Source organism: Canis lupus, chromosome 23 (assembly GCF_011100685.1).
Source record: "Canis lupus familiaris isolate Mischka breed German Shepherd chromosome 23, alternate assembly UU_Cfam_GSD_1.0, whole genome shotgun sequence".
In the NCBI taxonomy this organism is placed as follows: Eukaryota; Metazoa; Chordata; class Mammalia; order Carnivora; family Canidae; genus Canis; species Canis lupus.
This window is the reverse complement of record NC_049244.1, coordinates 35,094,783-35,113,627: the sequence shown is the minus strand read 5'-3', so window position 1 is coordinate 35,113,627 and position 18,845 is coordinate 35,094,783. Positions and strand designations below refer to the sequence as shown.

At 54.9% G+C, this 18,845-nt stretch overlaps 1 protein-coding gene across 4 annotated transcripts in view; it reads right to left on the bottom strand.

Moving 5' to 3' along the window:
* MRAS (muscle RAS oncogene homolog) overlaps positions 1-17,297 on the bottom strand; it is a 56,964-nt gene extending 39,667 nt beyond the window's left edge. For 2 of the 4 annotated variants that reach the window (XM_038571007.1, XM_038571011.1), the window contains exon 1: positions 16,203-16,299. The gene's annotated coding sequence lies outside the window, so the exon portion shown is untranslated. Of the gene's footprint in view, positions 1-15,758; positions 15,906-16,202; positions 16,300-17,135 lie in introns of those variants that run through there. The other 2 variants (XM_038571008.1, XM_038571009.1) reach the window with 2 other exon arrangements.
* Between the last annotated feature and the right edge of the window lie 1,548 nt (positions 17,298-18,845).

Here is an 18,845-nt window from a genome sequence, read left to right as displayed (position 1 = left end):
TCGTGTTCTGTGGGAGGGTCTCAGGACCCTTAGGAGATGCCTGCTGGTTATCTCTGGAGAACTCTGTGACCCAGGTCTTGTGTGACTACAGCAACCTCCACTTTTCTACGCCATCAAATCCAAACTCCTCTACCAGGACCATGTCTGGACTGCTGGCATCAGGACAGAAATGGTCAGACAGGGATGCAGAGATCCAGGCAAAGGCCGACTTCTAGCGTTGGCCAGGCATAGGATGCTGTGCCCTTGGCCTTACTCATGACCCCCCAGCACCAGGGGGTTCCTCGTATCATGACTATTCACACTTGGGTCTTCCTGCTAGCTTGAGAGTGCCTCCTGACAGGGCCTGGAGCCTGGCTACTTATAAGCCCAGAGTCAGTTTGTGGAAATACTGCTATAAAGATTACAGGAGCAACCAAAGTTCAAAACGATGAACAATTAAGTAATTAACATAAGTGACGTGTCTGATGCTGTTGCAAGATTTTACCACATTAACTCCCTTAATTCTCCCAACGACCCTGGGAGGTATGATTGTCCCCATTTGACGGTTGAAGAAACTGAGACACAACAACATCAAATAACTTTTCTGAGGTCACCCAGCTAGAAAGCAGCAGCGTCAGGATCTGCAATCATGCAGTGCAGCTCCAGAGCCCGTGGCTGGCCCATCAAGCTAGGCGTTTTCTCATGGCTGGAGAGATGGTGAGTGGGTGCAAAGGCAGGCCAGGCCAGAGGCAGCTGGCCTGGGAGTGCAGGAAAGAGGTCAGCAGTGAGCCAGGCAGGTGACGTCAGAGTCAAAGAGTCCTCCGAGGCCACATCCCTGCTCCTGTCAGGGAAGTAGCTGAGCAGGTCAGGGCCCAAGAGGCACCCAGGGCAGATCCTAGTCACTGGGAACAGACATACCGCCCACCCCCCAGCCCAACTGGGACAAAGTCAGCCACACGGTACGGGTCTCACCCTGCCGCATGCTCCTGCCCGAGGACCAAGGAGGAAGCTGGGGGGATTACGCAGCTGCCCAGCGCTGTGTGGAAGCACCAGGCAGCGTTGTGACCAGTTTTCTAGCACCTCTGTGTGGTGCCTGACTGCTCGTGGCCCTGCACACCGGGCACTCCCTGCCCAGCAGCAGTTGCCCCTCACCCAGGATTCCTCATCAAGGAGCGTGAGCCACTGACTCAGGCTGCAACCCTGAGCGAGCTGCTTATCTTCTGTGCCTCGGTTTATCTCCACTATGACAGTGGCAGCATTTGCCTCCTGGTGGTCATGCTAGGCTACGCTGATTTGCCAGGCTGTGTCTAGCCCATGGGGAATGCTCCGTAAACATCAAGTTGTTACCATCACCAGCAAGCTTCAACATCCATGCCAAGCCTTCCCCCTCCAGGAAGCCCTCCCGCCTCCCCAGAGTCCCACCTGAGCTCACGCCCTGCGACCCGCGACCGGGCTGGTTCCACAGGTACACAGCTCAACAGAATTTAGCCCTCACCACTCCCTCCTCCGTGTGCTCTCATGCTGTGTGTGGGCCTCAGCTTCCTCATTCTGCCCTGGCGGGCCACATTTACACCTTGGCCTAACCCAATCCAACGGGCCCCCAACTCTCTCTGCTGTCCACAGTCAGGTTAACCAGTGAGAAGAGCCAGGAGAGAGTGGACAGCTTGCATGGGACGAACTCCGAATCCCGCAGCAGCTCCAAGGAGAGGGAAGCAGATCGGGGAGGGTGAGAGGACCAGGCGGCAGCAGGAAGGCGATGCAGGCCCGCAGGCACAGGCACAAGGGCCCAAGCACGACCATGCAGGGTGGCATTTAGCCTCCTCATTTTACAAGTGAGGAGACAGAGTCAGAAATGCTAAGGCATTTGCCCCAGCGAAGAGGGTGGCAAAGGGGGAAACTTGGACTTGGTGAGTAAAAACAAAAACTGCCCCACTCATCACCCAGCTAGTCCTGGGTGCTGGTAGGTCTGAGGCTCTTGGCACTGAAGGGTTAACCATGGGCCCCACTGGCATCCCCAGCTCATGGGGTGCTGCCCCCTGGCCCTCTCAGCCTCACAGGTCCTACCCCGGCATCCCCCATGCCTCCCCCATGTCCTACGGCCACAGGGAGGGTGGGAGTGAACTCAGTCCAGGGCTGTGGGGCAGGGCTGTCCCCTGGGTCACAGCATTCTTTAGTGGCAGCTAGAGGCAGAGAGGAGGCAGAGAGGAGGAAATAGCCTTATGTTTAAATTCTTACTCTCAGCCCTGGGGGCCTATTAATATTTTCCTAATTCTGGGGCAATCACACCTGCAGCCAAGGAGAACTTCTCAGTCTTAGACAGGAGTCTGCATGTCCACCGGGAAAGTCATCGGGGCAGTCATCCCGCCAGCGACAGGCGGCTTCTGGACACTCTGGGGGCCCCAAAGTGACGTCCCTCGGACTCCCTAGAGCCCCTTCCTAGTGTCTCCCTGTTCTGATGCAGCTGCCTCCTCGCAGCTCCTCTGGGGGCTGCTCAGGCTCCTCAGTGCTTCACGAAGGGACTCAGCGGAGCCTCAACCACCAGACCTCCAGCCCCTCGCCCCACTGTCCGCCCTGGCACTCCTGCCACCTTCCCTCCCTAAAACGCTCCAGCGGCCTTAGTTCCCGCGGCTGGAGCTCCAGCACTATCGCCCCTCAACCAACCGCCGTGGGTCCCCGAGCTCTCCCCGTGACCGTGACCGCACAGCCCAGGCCTCCTGAACTGCCTCCCCTCCTGCTGGACCCTAGCGTGGCTCCCCGAGGACAGGGGCGGCGCCCAATCTGCCCGGCCCGGAGCCTGCGTCTGCCAGTGAATGTTCTCTGCCCTTCGGTCTTTCACCCCCCGGCAAACGTTCCCGTCAGGAACAGCCTCCTGTCTTCCCCAGCCCCCTGAAGCGGGCCCTTCCTCCCGGCCCCTGTGCCTTCCGGATCCCCTTCCACTCGGCCGCCTGGCTCGCGGTCTAGGGAGTGCTGGCCGGGGGCAGGTGGCCGCCGGGGGCAGGTGGCCGCCAGGGGGCAGGTGGCCGCTGGGGGCTTTGCTGCCATTATGCCGTTTGGCTCCTCACAGCCGCCACACCAAGAAGGCACGGGTTAGCACCTGTCAGTGACGAACCCTGAGGTCACAGAGGTTCTGTGGCTCGTCCGTCGGCGAGTCTGACCCCAAAGCTCCCAGCTCAGCGACGTGGCCACTCTGTCTTTCCTCGGGACCATGCTCCTCTACTCCTCCCTTCCAATCCGGGAGTTGGGAGTGATTTTCCTGTCACAGTCCCCACGAGGGGGGGGCGAGGGGGGGTCTGAGGGCCGGGCCTCAGCTTCTCTACCTCTCTAGGGCCCTGGCACAGCTTCCCGCACAGAGACACTCCAGGCACCTGCTGTCTGCATTTCCACAACGCAGGGGTGACGCTGGGTGCCAGCTGGAAGGCCGGCGTGGGGAGAGGGGAGGGCAGAGGTAGTGCGGGCACTATACCCAATGGGCCAGACAGGTCCCAGAGCCCCGACTGGTGGTCCTCATAAGGGACAGATCATGCGAGGAGTCCCACCAGACATACCTGGGCACTGGCCCAGAAGGAGAAGTGGGTCACAATGAGGGGGTACTTCCCTGCCACCCACACTCGCAAACATCGAGCCCCCTGTACCTCCCAGGTCCCAGCTCCCTGACCACTCTGCCTGTTGATCTGGGGATGCCACACCTTGTCCTTAGAGCCTCCTGATGACAATAAGGCAAATCTTCTGGTAGTAACTACCTTTCCCCTAGGTTGGGGGGGGGGGGGTGCAGCTAAGCAGAGCACAGCTTCACGGGTTGTGCCTCAGGGCTGTCCCAGCCCAGGGCTGCCTATCTCACAGAACCATGGCCTCGCACTAGCACACTAGGAAGGAAGCAGCCCAGGAGAAGGGCAGGGGTGGTGACAGACAGCAAAGGAAAGGCGCGGACGCCAGGGGCAGGCATCGCTCTGTGCCAGCAGCCCCCAGCTAGGACATGAACACTTCTTGCCAGGTCCGACTATGGCTAACCTCCAGCCCTCCCAAGTTCTGGCTGCCTCACTACCTCAACTGCTTTACCCTGCAGGAGCAGAAAGAGGCACTCAGGAAACAAATCCTAATCTCATGTGTTCAGTGGTCAGGCCAATAAATGAGAGAAAGGGAGCAGGTACAGGCAGTAGGGAGCAGAGGGGCCTGTGGCAAATAGGAGCCCACTATTACTTTCCAGCAACTGACTACAGAACCTGCGCATATCTGCAACAAGCTTGCCAGATACTCTACATTTTTAAAGAGTAGCCAGGAACCTGAATTTTTTTTAAGATTCTATTTATTTATTCATGAGAGACACAGAGAGAGACACACAGAGAGAGAGAGAGAGAGAGAGAGGCAGAGACATAGGCAGAGGGAGAAGCAGGTTCCATGCAGGGAGCCCGACGTGGGACTCGATCCGGGGTCTCCAGGATCAGGCCCTGGGCTGAAGGCAGGCGCTAAACCGCTGAGCCATCAGGGCTGCGGCCAGAAATCTGAATTTTTATGTGAAGTTGAGTTTTTAATCTTAGCTCTTCATTAAAAAGTTTTACTTATCGCAGGAGCCAAACAAATCACCCCTGGGGGGCTCCAGCCCGCAAGGGCACCTGCTGCCACTGCCATCCCGGGCCACCTCAAGCATGCACCAGCATGCACACACCCAGTGGTGTGTCTGCTCCAAGGCAGACAACTCTTTGCACTGCCGTGGCCTGGCCTGGCTTTGGCCCCAGAGAGGTGTGAGATTAGAGAAGGTGAAGATGACATTAAGGAGCAGCAGCAGCAGCAACAGCAGCAGCAGGGGTTACTCAGCCTGGAAAACCTCCAGGCTCATAGTCCTTAGAGGGAGGGCACACAGCCCACCCAAGGAGTGTCCAGAAGCCAGGGAGGTGAAAGGCAGAAAGGTGCACTCAAAAACGACCATTGCTTTGATTTGTTTCTATCATCTCTATTCAAGATGTCAAACCCCCATTAATGAAAAATGTAAAAATGCATATATTTGACCAAAAAAAATGAGAAAGAAATGCAGTCCAGGCTCTTGCCTGAAGTGGGGAGAGGCAATTCCATCTCCATTTTAAAATAGTAACCAGACTGTAGAGAGCTGGGCTGGAGCAAAATAAAAGGGAAACTTCCTGAAAACGAGGTGGGCATGACAATGAGCAGCTGAGGAGGTGTGGGATTTTCCTTGCAAAGGCTCTGTGAAGCAGGATGGAGGAAGGAGGAGCGTCTGGCAGCCTGGCTCTGAAGGGATGAACTAGGGCTGGGGGCGGTGGTGACTTTTTAGGGATGCACCCCAACTCCAGATTTTAAGCTGGGAAGGCAGGAAGCAACTTTCACATTCCTCTCCCCAAGTGCAAAACAGTCGCCATAGGTCTCCTACCATCCTTAGCAGCCTGGCCAGGCCAGATGGCTATGCCCTGGACTCAGGGGTGGAGGTGAGGGGAGGGTGTGGGGTAGGGGGCAAGCTGGCAGACCCGCTCCAACCCCACGAGCCACTACTGGCCTCCTACGTCTCTTTTTCCTACCTATAGCACTTTCATAAAAAGTCCTGCACCAAAGCATTTGCCCCTCTGCTAGGTGTGTGACCTTAGGCACATCCCTCCATCCGTTTGTGCCTGTTTCCTCACTTGTGAATGACAGTATCCACCTCACAGGGTTGTTCTGAACAGAATGAACTAAAACAGTCAAGTGCTTAGAGCAGTGCCTGGCACATAAAGGTTGCTCTTCTTTGTGTTCTCATTACCATTATCATCATCAGTATGTTGTGGGAACTCTTGCCAATGCCCCCTTTCCACCAAACTGTACAGAGGGGTGCCTGAGACCCCACTCGACTGTATTTTCCAAGTTGCCCCAAAGCGCTCAGGGCTAGGGGTGGGGGAGGCAGGTGCTCCCTTTGAATCACCTCCTTCAGCCTTACAGGCTCTCAGTACAGCCCATGGCACAGAGAGACCCCAGCAGCCCCTGCTCCTGCCTCTTGGCCATCCCAGGACTTAAGAAGGAAGCACGTTTTATTTCTGATGATGGAGAAATGATCAGAATCCACTATCTGTGCTGCCTTGTTTCAGGCATCTGGAGAAAGGAGGAAGCTTTGGGGCTATGCCCCACCTCATAACCTATCTCACAGGGGGTATCCCAGGGACAGAAAGCTGGAGGCAGAGCAGATATTGGGAGCCTGGTAATGGGTCCAACACATCCAGTTTTGAATCGTGGGTGTGTCACTTCCTACGTGTGTAATCTTGGAAAAATTATAAACCCGTCTGTGCAAAACTACTATTGGTAGAAGGAGTAACCTGCTGGAGGTGTAATCGGGCTGAGTCCTGTGGCCAGGATGGATCATTACAGTGTCCCTTTATTAAGTCCTGACCACATCCTCAGCACTTCACTTTCACGTACACCACCCTGAGCACCCCCCAGCATGCCCCAGACTAGGTGAGATTACTGTTACACCATCCCAAACACTCGGCTGTCCTTCCTGATGGCACTGAGCACGCTGCCACTCAATCCCTTACTTGCTCATAATGGCATGGTCAGCTCCAGGAGCACAGAGGGCCTGTCCTCTGGGGGCCTCTCCACTGTACCTCGGGTGCCCAGCACATGTGTGACACAAAGAAGGTGCTTAATAAATGTTTACTGATTTACGTCAGCTCTCATCCTCATAGCTATGCGGCACAATGTTCTAACAGGAAGGAAAAAAATTGACTCATGGGTTCGCTGTAATCATTGGGAGTTTGATGTGTCCAGTACTGACAGTGCTGAGTTAACACCTAGCTAGCGGTGGAAGGCTAGGGCATGTACTTCTTGCTTAGACGAGCTCTTTTAGTGGCTTTTTTCTGAGCAAAAGCACAGGCCCGCAGCCTAGTCCAGGAAAGATTTCATTACTGCTGTGCAATCAAAAGTAATGGAAATTTGGAGTTCTCAGAAGTTCTGGGGAAAAGTGTCCAGGAAAACTAGTCCCTGGAAAATAGTAGCAAACAAGGCTTTAGGAGACAGACAGGCAGGGAGAAGCCCTCTAAGGGGTGAGCAGGCAAGAGGAGGATGTCTGCTGCTTAATTTTAACTTCTGCCCTGTTCTGAGCAATGGGTAACCCCCTTTCTTTTTTTTTTTTTTTTAATTTTTATTTACTTATGATAGTCACAGAGAGAGAGAGAGAGGCAGAGACATAGGCCGAGGGAGAAGCAGGCTCCATGCACCGGGAGCCTGATGTGGGATTCGATCCCGGGTCTCCAGGATCGCGCCCTGGGCCAAAGGCAGGCGCCAAACCGCTGCGCCACCCAGGGATCCCGGTAACCCCGTTTCTTATAAGCCCTTGGTGAAAGCCTGTTAGCTGTGGCTTAATAGGATTTAAGGAAAGAGGAAGCCAAGCCAATTGCACACACGCATGGGGCAAAACAGGGCAGTGGACCCAGGAGGTCTGATGGCCAGGGGATATGGACCCCACCCTGACATCCTCAGAAGTGCTGCAGGTGGGGAGCATTTTCATCAGCACTTGGGTAGTGTTTAAAGAAAAAGAAATAATGGGGCACCTGGGTGGCTCAGTTGGTTAAGCGTCTGACTCTTAGAGCCTCGCACTGGGCTCTGTGCTGGGCGTGGAGCCTACCTAAAAAAATAAAACAATTTTGGGGCACTTGGGGGGTGTAGGTGGTTCAGTGTCTGACCGTTGGTTTCAGCTCAGGCTGTGATCTCAGGGTCATAAGACTGAGCCCCCATCCTGTCAGGTTCTGCATTGAGCTTCAAGTCTGCTTGTGACTCTCTCCCTCTTCCCTTGCCCCTCCCCCATGCACTCTCTCTCAAATGAATAAATAAGTCTTAAAAAAAAAAGAAAAAAATACATAAATACAGTCAGAGAACTTCTACAGGGAGAAAATCCTTTGGGAAGAATGACGAAACTCTGGGGAAAGCACCTCCCCATTTCCACATATGTGGGATGAGGGCTTAGCCCAGTGTAACTGGGGCAGGAACAACTGGGATAGGGTGCCTGGAATATCTGCGTTAGGGTTGCATTGTTCCCTGTTATGAACCAGGCAAGGGAGGCTCACAGTGGCGGGGGACCGCCCAAGGTCACATGACAACAGGTGGCAGGGCAGAAAGTGGAGCAGGAGTCCTCTGGCCCTGCAGTCCATGTTTTTTTCTCGCTCTCCTGTGGGTCTTCTCAGGAAGGAAAGGAGGCCTGACACCCACTCTGGCCCCCCTGGCTGTCAATTCTGAAGCCCTGTTGGTGGCCCTAGATCCTTGCCAGAGACCCTGCCAGAGGCCCTCTCCCTCCACACAAAGAGGCTCTCCCAGCCCTCCGCCCTGTCTTTCCTATTGCCTCACACCAACCCTAAATAGAAAAAAGTCCCTGTTAAATGCTTCATTAGAATGGTTATTTTGTTGGAGTGCCAAGTGACCTACTCCAGCTCTCCCTTTCCATCCCTCCAGCCGTCCCCAGTTTGAGTCCAGAAGTAAAACAAAGGCTTTGTTTCTTTATTTTTATTTCCTCTGTAAAATCTCAAACATGCAGGAAACACCCACCCAGTCCCAGATAAGTAGACTCAGGCCGCTGTCCACTGCAGGCGGGTGGGGTCAGGGGTCAGTGAGTAGGGGTGGGTGGGAAGGTTCTGAGGCCAGCAGCCCTTAGCTCCCTGGGAGGCCAGCAGGGCACCTGGGGCCTGGCTTCCTGGAGCACCAGGCCTTCCCAGCTCCTCTGCCCAAGGAATCTCAACCTGAGGAATGTGGGTGTGGAGGGATGGCTGAGAAGACAGATCTCATACAGTTAGTTTTTAATATATGCCCCCAAGGCTTTGGGACAGTGGCTCCACCCTTTTCCATCATCCCTGCTTACAATAAAGCCGTCATTGACAGAAGAGCATGATAGAGGCTATTCTGGGCTGCTGAGCCGACTTGCGACAGAATGGTCCTGGCCAAGAGAGATGGGCTTGCTTCACTCTCTTCCTCTGGGCCCTACATTTCCAGGGGAATTCAAACACAAAGGGGTGGGTGAATGTGTGGGTTATCTATAATGGGGAATTTTCAAGAAGGTATGTTGAAACTCTAAAGGATAAAAAATAAAAAACCTAAATGAAATTAAAATTAATTTTGCTTTTGAAATGAATATATGCTGCTTTGGAGAAGCAAGAACCTGTCCCCAAAAACTCTCCTCCCCCCAAATGATTAGTTTCTATGGGGTGGATGGGCCCATCTTAACCACCCCTCCAGCCACTACCACACAGCTCCATATGACGCCCACAAACATTTTCACTATTTGGGTACTCGGGTATAGTCTGGTATCTGGCATAGTAGGGCAGCCTAACACATAGTATATGCAGCAGATTCTTATGAAACCAGAACTTTTCTTTTGAAACTGGGTCTCATTTAAAATAAAGAGGGATTTTGGGGGGGAGGAGGGACTTCAGGGGAGGTGCTCTATTCTGTTTCATTGACCTATCTATTCCTGTGCCAGGGCTACACTACTTTATTCTAGTTTTACAGTATTTTATTATCTGGTAGGACTAGCCCCTTCTCCTTACTCATTAAGGGTCTACAGGCACGGGAGTAAAATGCTCAGATTTGGTTCTGATATTTCTTTTTGTCCAACTTTAAGATGGATTTACAGGGGGGAAAACTAGAGACAGAGAAACAAAATGATACTGCAGACATCTAAGTAAGTGATGTTAAAGCTGGGGCCAGAAAAAAAGAGGGTTAGAAATAAAGGGAGGAATTAATTACAAATAATCCAAATCATTGGATTAAAAAAAGAGAGAAGTGGGGTTGTAGACGTAACATGTATGTGTCTTTCTGTATAATCAAACAGGATTTGTTTTTATAGTATGTTTAACTGCCTGCACTGGTGCAGTCTCCGATTCCATTTACTGGAAGAGAAAGCACAATAAGCAGGTGCTTCTGAGGTCCTGGGGCTCCCAGGCTGGTTCCTGCAGCATCTGCGTCAGACTCCGGGGACAGGACGCAGGCAGTGTTGTTCCCTGTGGGGCACTCAGGGATAGCGAATATTGCAACTCTTACCACTTAATAAAGAGGACTTGGGGACCACCTCAGGTTCCCATGTTCTCTCATGAAATTAGTTCATTCCCTCGCCACTGTGACTCCCCACAAATGGAATCTGTATGGGGGTGGAAGGCTTTCCTGGAAGTTTCTGAATCTCTTCGGCCTGGCTTTCAAAAACACTCCTCTGCTAAATGTTCTCACCCAGGCGTAAGCTTGGAGAGGGGAGGCAGGCTCAGGCTCAGGCTCCAGCTCCAGAGTCAGGGGGTGGGTGGAAGGGAGAAGGGTGCAAACAGCTGCCCCTCCCTCCTTCCTTGGCCCTGCAGAGCAGGGTCCAAACCTGGGTACCAGCGCTCTCCTGTGGCAGCGGCCGCAGTGGGGAAGCCAGGGATTGGAAAGGTACCACATTGTGCTTTAAAGGAGTTCTACACTTTGGAATAGAAAAAGGATTTTGCTAAGTTTTGTGTTTAAAATGAGCTGCTTAGTGAATCACTGTCATCTAATTATAAAAAGAAAATCATGGTTTTTTTCTCTCTCTTTTCTGAATATACATGTCTGCCATTTAAACGGTGCTCGCTTGGGGCAGGTGTGCTCTGCAGCCTGGCTGACCCTGCAGTGATCCAGCAGGTGCTTCCGAGAGCAGATCCACTTTTTTGATAAGGGTGAAGTCCAAAAGCCCCCTCCCAGGTGGGTTCTCCCTAGCTATGGGCAACCAACCAGGTGGCACCTGCTGAATTCATAGGGGACAGGAGGCTGAAAGAGCCCGTAGGAGAAAACCCAGGACCCAGGCTCAGAAGCTCCCCTCAGGGGGGAGGACAGGCCCAAACCAGCCAGGCCTAAGGACCAGGGACACAGCTGAAGTCCTGACCTACCGTGCGATGGATTGAGTGTAGGCTAAATAGCCACATCTGTTCTTTTGGGTACGGGCACGTGGTGCTTGTTGTATGATCCTTTATATTTTAATTTTTTCATTTTCCAAAATTAAAAAATAAACCAATTGCCCAAATTATTTAGGGGTTCACAGCTGACTATAAGATTAATGGGAGTCAGGGAAAACCACTGCCACCCAGGCTCTCTGCCTCTCTGCACCGACCAGCTCCTTCTGTGCCTTGGTGGCTTCAGCTGCCTCATCATATCCTCTAGCAGAGGCTGCATGGTCTCCTTTCCTCATGAGGGCTTTGCTCCGCTGCAGCACTGATCTTGTGGGAACAGACACCTGAGGGGCACAGCCCCATGAGCACTAGGAAACATGAGATGTGTCATTTTTGGTCATCCAGTTCTGGGAGCAGCTCAGTGTAACAGAAGGAGCATGTGCTTGGGGACCAGATGGACCTTGGTCAGACTCCTGGGCTCTGCTTTTCTTGGGCTTTGACTGGAAGTGGCCTATTCGATCTCCCTGAGCCTCAGTTTCCACACATGTAAAAGGCTAATGGCAACTGTTGTGAGGCCTAGATGTGGCTAATATAGTGTCTAGCCTGGGGCCAGCCCACAAGTCTTTGTTGAAGGGAGGAAGGGAAGGAGGAACGGAGAGGGGAGAGTGGGGAGGAAAGGAGAGAGGGGACGAGGAGGGGAGTGAGGGGAGAAGGAAGGAGGGAGGGGAATGGAGTGGGGAGGTAAGAAAGAACTCAACAAGGACAAGAATCCCCAAATGGAAAAATGGATGGATTTGGGGGCAGCAAGCTCCCTATCCCTAGAGGGGTGCAGCAGAAGCCAAGGGAGTAGGGGAGGGACTGTAAGGGAACCACTCCCCTATTCAAAGTCTCCCAGCCTTTATTCAACGGGTCACCTTCCCATTTGGACTGTATTTGTTTACTACTGAACTATTACTGGCTTAATCTTTACCTTAAAATCACCATACTTTTGGGATGCCTGGGTGGCTCAGCGGCTGAGCATTTGCCTTGAGCTCAGGGCATGATCCTGGAGTCCCAGGATCGAGTCTCACATCGGGCGGGCTCCCTACATGGAGGTTGCTTTTCCCTTTGCCTCTGGTCTCTGCCTCTCTCTCTCTCTCTGTCTAAAACCTTTAGGGACACCCGGGTGGCTCAGCAGTTGAGCATCTGCCTTCAGCCCAGGGTGTGATCCTGGAGTCCCCGGATCAAGTCCTACATCCGGCTCCCTGCATGGAGCCTTCTTCTCCCTCTGCCTGTGTCTCTGTGTCTCTCACGAATAAATAAATAAAATATTTTTTTAAAAAGTAAAAAAAAAATACAAATAAAACCTTTAAAAAAATCACCATACTATTTACCTTTTTTTTTTCAGTAATCTTTATACCCAACATGGGGCTTCAACTCACAACCCTGAGATCAAGAGCCATGTGCTCTCCACCATACTTTTTAACTTAAAATCTTTAACTTAACTTTAACTTAAAATCTTTCTCTAAGCTTAATTTGAACAAAATATCCATTTTCAAAAATTGAGTTTGATTGGATGTCTGTAGTTTTATAACATACATAAACAAGTATATTAAGATGAAATGATGTCGTATGTGCCCCACCTAAAATCCTCTCCCTGATCACTCTGAGAAATGTGCTCTACGGGATCTGAATCTACTACTATGCTCCAGGGGCCCCTTCTGGATCTATGATTCTGTTGTCTGAGGTTGCTTGAATATTGATGATGCTCTTAATACTTATGGCCCTTTCTGGTCTCCCAAGCATGTTCTCATCTGTGTATTTCATCTAATCCCATGACAACCCTGAGGGCAAGGAGAGAAGTCACAGATGGTGCCTGGGCCCTTGTAGCATGGGATGTGCCCAAGGCCCTCTAGTTAGTCACAGAGGACCAGGACGAGGGGGCAGAGCCCCCAACTCTCCATCCTCTCCTCATCCTACCACCACACTGCTACAGAGCCAAATCCATCCTCATCCACCCTCGATGCAGTCCCAAATCTCATTAGCATCACAACCCAGACGTAAATCACATCACGGTGTTTTATCCATCTAGGTGGCCAGATGCCAAGTTCTGGAGATGAAAACCCCTCTGATGTCACTTCAGCAACCAGCAATGACCTATATTACCATTTGGCCTCTGGCCATCAGCACACCCCACTTTGAAAAGCTTCCATAAATACTAAAGGTCAATGAGAGGGACATTAAAAAGTTAAATACACACTGCTACTTCAAGAACCCTACAAGAGGGATAAATGCAGAAAGCTGCCTTGGATTATGCTAACCTGGTGCTCAGTCGGGGGCGGGGGGGGGGGGGGGGGGGGGGGGGGCTGCGGGCGGGGGGTGGAGTCTCTGGGAGCAGGTGAGACCAACCTCATCACATGCAGCGGAAACATCGCCCAGGAGACTGGAGATAAGCACCAGAGTGTAGGCACTGAGGGGTACAACACGGCTGTCACCTCAGCCTCGACAAGGTCAGCTCTGTTGTCTGAAACATGCACCAGCAACTGGCCCTCTCATTTTCACTCCTGACCCCTGACTCTGCCATCCCAAGTGCCATAATCTGGCAGGGAGGGCAGAGCCACAGAGTAGGTCCTTGGTAAAGAGCAGGGACACAACATGGCTTAGACCAGAGCACCTAACCTGGAATCCAGGGCTTGTTTTCAGAGATCCATGAATCCCCTGAATTGTATGCCCTACTCTGTACAACCAAGCAACTTTTCCTGGGCTTCTCACTGGCATACTAAAGAGGCTGTGACCCAATAAGGTAAAAACCATTGCTCTGGTCAGCAGACCCTCAGCTTTCTTGGCTGCCTTTCCCACGCAAGGGCTTGCTGGAAGTGCCACTAGTATCTCATCTCTGTGTAGAGCAACTTCACATCTTCGGCATCTTTGGAAGACCTAAACTCTGCTTAATGTGCTATTCCTTGGGTTTTGTTCTTTGCAGCCAAAGGCAACCCCTCTGGTCCAGCACCATAAGGCCCAGTGGTGACACCCAAGACTAGGAAGGTTGGCAGGGCCTCAGAGTCCACCAACAAAATTTCTCTAGGACCCTGAATTCTCTGCTCAGCCTCTAGATAACAGATACTTGCTAGATGCCCCAGGGCCCAGGGAGTCATTCAGCTCCTCCCTTTTTCCCATTCCCACACAAAGGTAACTGTACATCTGTACATCTTAGATGGCTGGATGCCTGCCTTGAGGTTCAGAACCTCTGTAACTCTTGATGCTTGAGAATATTCCAGCTTGGCGCAAGAACATATTCCTAGTTAGTTCATGTTATGTATGGTTTTACAAACTATACAACGCTCATGAGTAGGTATGTTTTCAATCACTTGCAGGGAAGAACACTCCGTGTGGGGGCATTTCATTGGTAGAACTCATTACTCACATGTGAAATATAAAGCAGAGGTCACGCTTCCCTGAGAACTCACTTGATCCAGCAGGCTGGTCCCCATGCAAATCTGACTGAGGTGAGGATCAGTCACCCCAGGAGCTGGCTCAGTTCATCACATTTGGTAGTCCTCCTTGGCTCCAGGTGATCACTCAAACTCAAGAACCACCCCCAGAGATCTGTCACTTTAGAAGCAGCTCAGATCAACTCAAAGTGTGAAATACCTATGGTTAGAGCTAATAATAAAATAAAAGTTATACCTGCCGCAAGAATGTCTTCTGTAGGCGAAAACATGAGTAGGGGAAAATGCAAACTGCCTTTTTTGAGAGCAAAGCAGGCAGCCCTAGAAGACTGTCTCCTGCCTCACTGGGGTTCAGCAGGGGGCTCTGACCCTTTTCTACATGAAGAAATGTTGAGGCCAGGGGTGGGGGGTGGGCAGTTCTACTAGAGCACCCGGCTTACTCAACACCACTCGCATCTAAGAGAAACTGGCAGCCCCTGCAGCCTTGAAAACCCCAGAGCATCAAAGCCCAATACCTCCTGACCTGGCAGAGAAAGTACAAACTACACCATAAACCACAGACCGAGGAACTAACTGGCTGCCGGGAGTGAGAACAGACCCAGGGTTGAAAACCATGGCCCGAAACATTTTCAGGCCTAGTCAGCAGGGACTTGCAATTTACAGGAAATTAGGAGATTTATAAAATGTTAGCTAGCTCAAGTTTCTTCCCTGGGAAGAGAAGGAGAAACTCTAAGAACCGCTTCGGAGAAGCGCTTTGTTCACTGCAAAGCCCCTGACACGTGTCGGTTATTAATACCAACAGCTCAGCACCCCACGCTCCAACCAACCCGTGCTTGTCAACAGTGCAACAGCTTGCCACACAGGCTGTACCCGGAGCCCTCCAGACAGGGACAGCCAGGCCCTGAGAAGAGAGGCCTGGACAGCCACCCGGTCTCTAGGTAGACCTTGGGCAAGTGACCGACACTTCCTAGCCGCAGCATCCCATCTGCAGGTGGGGATTACAATAAAGCATCTGGGAGAGTCTTGCCAAATGATGAGCAAGCTCGCTCCGGTCAAGTGCCTGGTCTGTGCGAGCCCTGCGAGCCGCTACTATTTCGGTGGGCTATAGGGTTTTCGAGTCAGATCCCCCCTTATCAGTCTTCCGAGGACTGGGCTCTGAGCCTTGTCAGTCGTTCTCTCCGGTCAGGTCCAGGACGGAGTGCGCGTGCCTCGGACACGCAAGAACCATTTAGCCCAAGGAGGCTCCGGGGAGGAGGCAGGGGAATCCCGGAGCTCCGAGGTCAGGGCCCGATGAGGTGGCCCCGGTCTCTCCCTCCGGACTCGGCTTTCCCCGCGGCCGGCACGGACCTCAGTTCCAGCCACGGAGTGTCAGTGGGCGCCCCCGCCCCCGCCCCCGCCCCCGCCAGGCGTCGCCTCCTCGGGGGCCTTCCGTGCGCTTCCACACTGGCCGCCCGACCCCAGCTCGCCCCGCCCGACCCCGTCGCGCGTTCCCGGGGCTCACCTCGCCCTCGCAGGCCCGGGCACTGCCCCGCGGCCGATGGATGACCGGGCCCCGCGGCGCGCGGAGCCGGAGCCGCAGGCTGCTTCGTACTCGGAGATCAATTTGACGACACCCCCGGCGGGTCCCTGCCCACGTTAGCGCCATTTTAGAGAAACGGGGGAGACAGAGGGCCCCCTCCCCGCCGCCCCAGCCCGCCGGTCCTCGCCCCGCGGCCGACAAACCCAGGGCGGCTCCGCGAGCGGGGCTCCGGGCGGACGGGCCTCCGCCGGGGGCTCCCCGGTGTCGGGCTCCCTCGACCCCCCACGCTCCGCCCGGGCCGCGGCGCCGGCAGAAGCCACTCCCCGCGGGGCCCGGGGCGCACTCGGCGCGGGGCGGCCACACCTCCCGCGCGGAACAAAGCGCGGCCCCCCCGCCCCCCCCCCCCCGGCGGCCGCGACCACTCACCGCGCGCCGCACCCCGGGCGGCTCCGGCCTCAGGCCGCCTGCTGCATGGCCGCGCGGCAGACGAGGCAGCGCCGCGCCCGCCGGCCCCGCTGCGGCCGGACTGGCGGCTCCCGGCCCGCGGGCCCTCCGGCCGCTCCGGCCCGTCCCCGCCCCGGCGCCTCCTTAAAGCGACCGCGCAGCCCGCGCGCGCCCCGAGCGCCTGGCGCGCCGCGCATTCCTTATATTGCAACAGCGCCGGCTAAAAATAGAGCTCCGCGGCGGGCGGCGGGCGGCGGGCGGCGGGGGCGGGGGCGGGGGCGGGCGCTCGCGGGGGGGGGGGGGCGCCGCGACCCCGCCGCCCCCCCGCGCGCACCCGGGCCCGCTCGGTCCCCGCCACCCGCGCAGACTCCCGGCCCCCGAACACCCCCGGCCGGCTCCGAGGGGGCCCCCCGCGCGCGCCCCCCGCCCCGCGCCCGCTCGGTCCCCGCCACCCGCGCCGACACCCCCCCCGCCGGCTCCAAGGAGCCCCCGCGACCCCGCCGCCCTCCCCCCCCCGCACGCACCCGGGCCGGCTCGGTCCCCGCCACCCGCGCCGACTCCCGGCCCCCGACCCCCCCCCCCCCCCCGGCCGGCTCCGAGGGGGCCCCCCCCCGCGCGCCCCCCGCCCCGCGCCCGCTCGGTCCCCGCCACCCGCGCCGACACCCCCCCCCGCCGGCTCCGAGGAGCCCCCGCGACCCCGCCGCCCTCCCCCCCCGCACGCACCCGGGCCGGCTCGGTCCCCGCCACCCGCGCCGACTCCCGGCCCCCGACCCCCCCCCCCCCGGCCGGCTCCGAGGGGGCCCCCCCCGCGCGCCCCCCGCCCCGCGCCCTCTCGGTCCCCGCCACCCGCGCCGACTCCCGGCCCCCGACCCCTCCCCGCCGGCTCCGAGGGGCCCCGCGCCCCCGCGCACTTACGGGCTCAGACCCCAGGTCCGGGGCGCTGGAGGGCAGAGCGCGGGGCCTCTCCGAGAGCCCCGGTGCCCCAGCCTTGGAGTCTCCGCTCGGCTCGGCAAGTTCTGAGCCCGCCGACGCCTCCGCAGTCCTTAGCGACCCGGGCCGCCACCTCGACTGCGTCCGCCCCGAATCCCGGGCGTCCTGCTTCTTCCCAGATCCTGGCCCCGCGTCTCTGGCCCCGGGCCCTCCTGGCGCGCCGCTCCCCGGCCCAAAGTCCGGTCAGATGGATGCGACGGACACGGCCGACCCCCGCGCTCCATCTCATTGTTTTCAGTTCTCCGAACTCCTTTCGATCGGTTGACATTTTTTCCTTATTAAAAAAAAGTGGAAATATAATTCATATGCCATAAAACCAGCCTTTAAAGGTGTACAGTTACCTGGTTTTTAGTATATTCGCAAAGTTGTGGGGACCACCACGATTTTTAATTCCAGAACATTTCCATCCCTCCCCCCCCTACCAAAATACCTTACCCATTTGCATTCACTCCCCATTCCCCATCCCCCCCCCCCCCCCCCCCCCCCCCCCCCCCCAGTCGCTGGAAACCACTCATCTGCTTCCTGGCTCTATGGATTTGCCTATTCAGGACATTTCATATAAATGGAATCATACCACATGTGGTGCTTTGTGACCAGCTTCTTTCACTTAGCATCTTTTCAAAGTTCATCCGTGTTGCAGTGTGAAGCAGCACCTCATTCCTTTTCGTGACCAAATAATATTCCAATGGATGTATACACCACATGTTGTTTCTCCATTTCAGATGGTGGACAGTTGGGCTGTTTGTACGTTTTGGCTGGTATGAATAATGCTCCTGTGAACATTCGTGTACAACTCTTTGTATGAACATGTTTTTCACTTCTCTTGGTGACATATCCGGGAGCAGAACTGAAGTACCAGTAGGGTTGTGGGCCATATAGGTTTAGCTGTGTTTGACATTTTGCGGAAGCCCCCAACTGTTTTCCAGAGCAACTACACCACATTCCCACCAACGATGTGGGAGAGACCACCAAGGTCTCCACATCTTCCCCAATACTCACTATCTTTTTTATTATAGCCACCCTAATGAGACTGAAGTGGTATTTCACTGTAATTTTGATAACTGGTGTCAGTTTTGAGGACTTTTTTGGTGGCCGGACCTTGGTGATGACTTGGAACCATTTTACACAGCCAGGGAACTCATCCCCTTGTCATTTTGAGAGCTTCACCTTCTACCCCAAGCCTAGGGGGAGCTTACTACGAGTCCTTCGTGCTGTGCTGGGGCTGCCAATCCCATGCAAGTTTTGATTGTCATCCCAGGTACCCGTACAGCCATTTGGTGTCCCTCCACTTCCACTTGCTGCTCTGAAGTAGACCACAAGAGTCCTCGTGTCAAGGGGGAGTGCATTCAGAGCTATCAAGGATCTAACCTGGGTAGGGGGTAAAAGAACTGGCTGAGGAAGGGGCTTGGGGCAGACAGATGCTCATTGTGATTGGCTGGGTCTTGCCACTTTCTTCCATTTACCACAGGCCTTGGGAGGTCTGTGTATCCTGGTTGTCTCTTGGCCCCTCCTGGGCTCCCTCTGTCAAGAAACATCCTCTCCTGGCCCTAAATGGCACGGGGCGTTAGCAGGGTTGCCCTCAGCTTGAGCTGAGACAGCGCCTGCACAAGATCAAAGATTCATCTTTATACCACT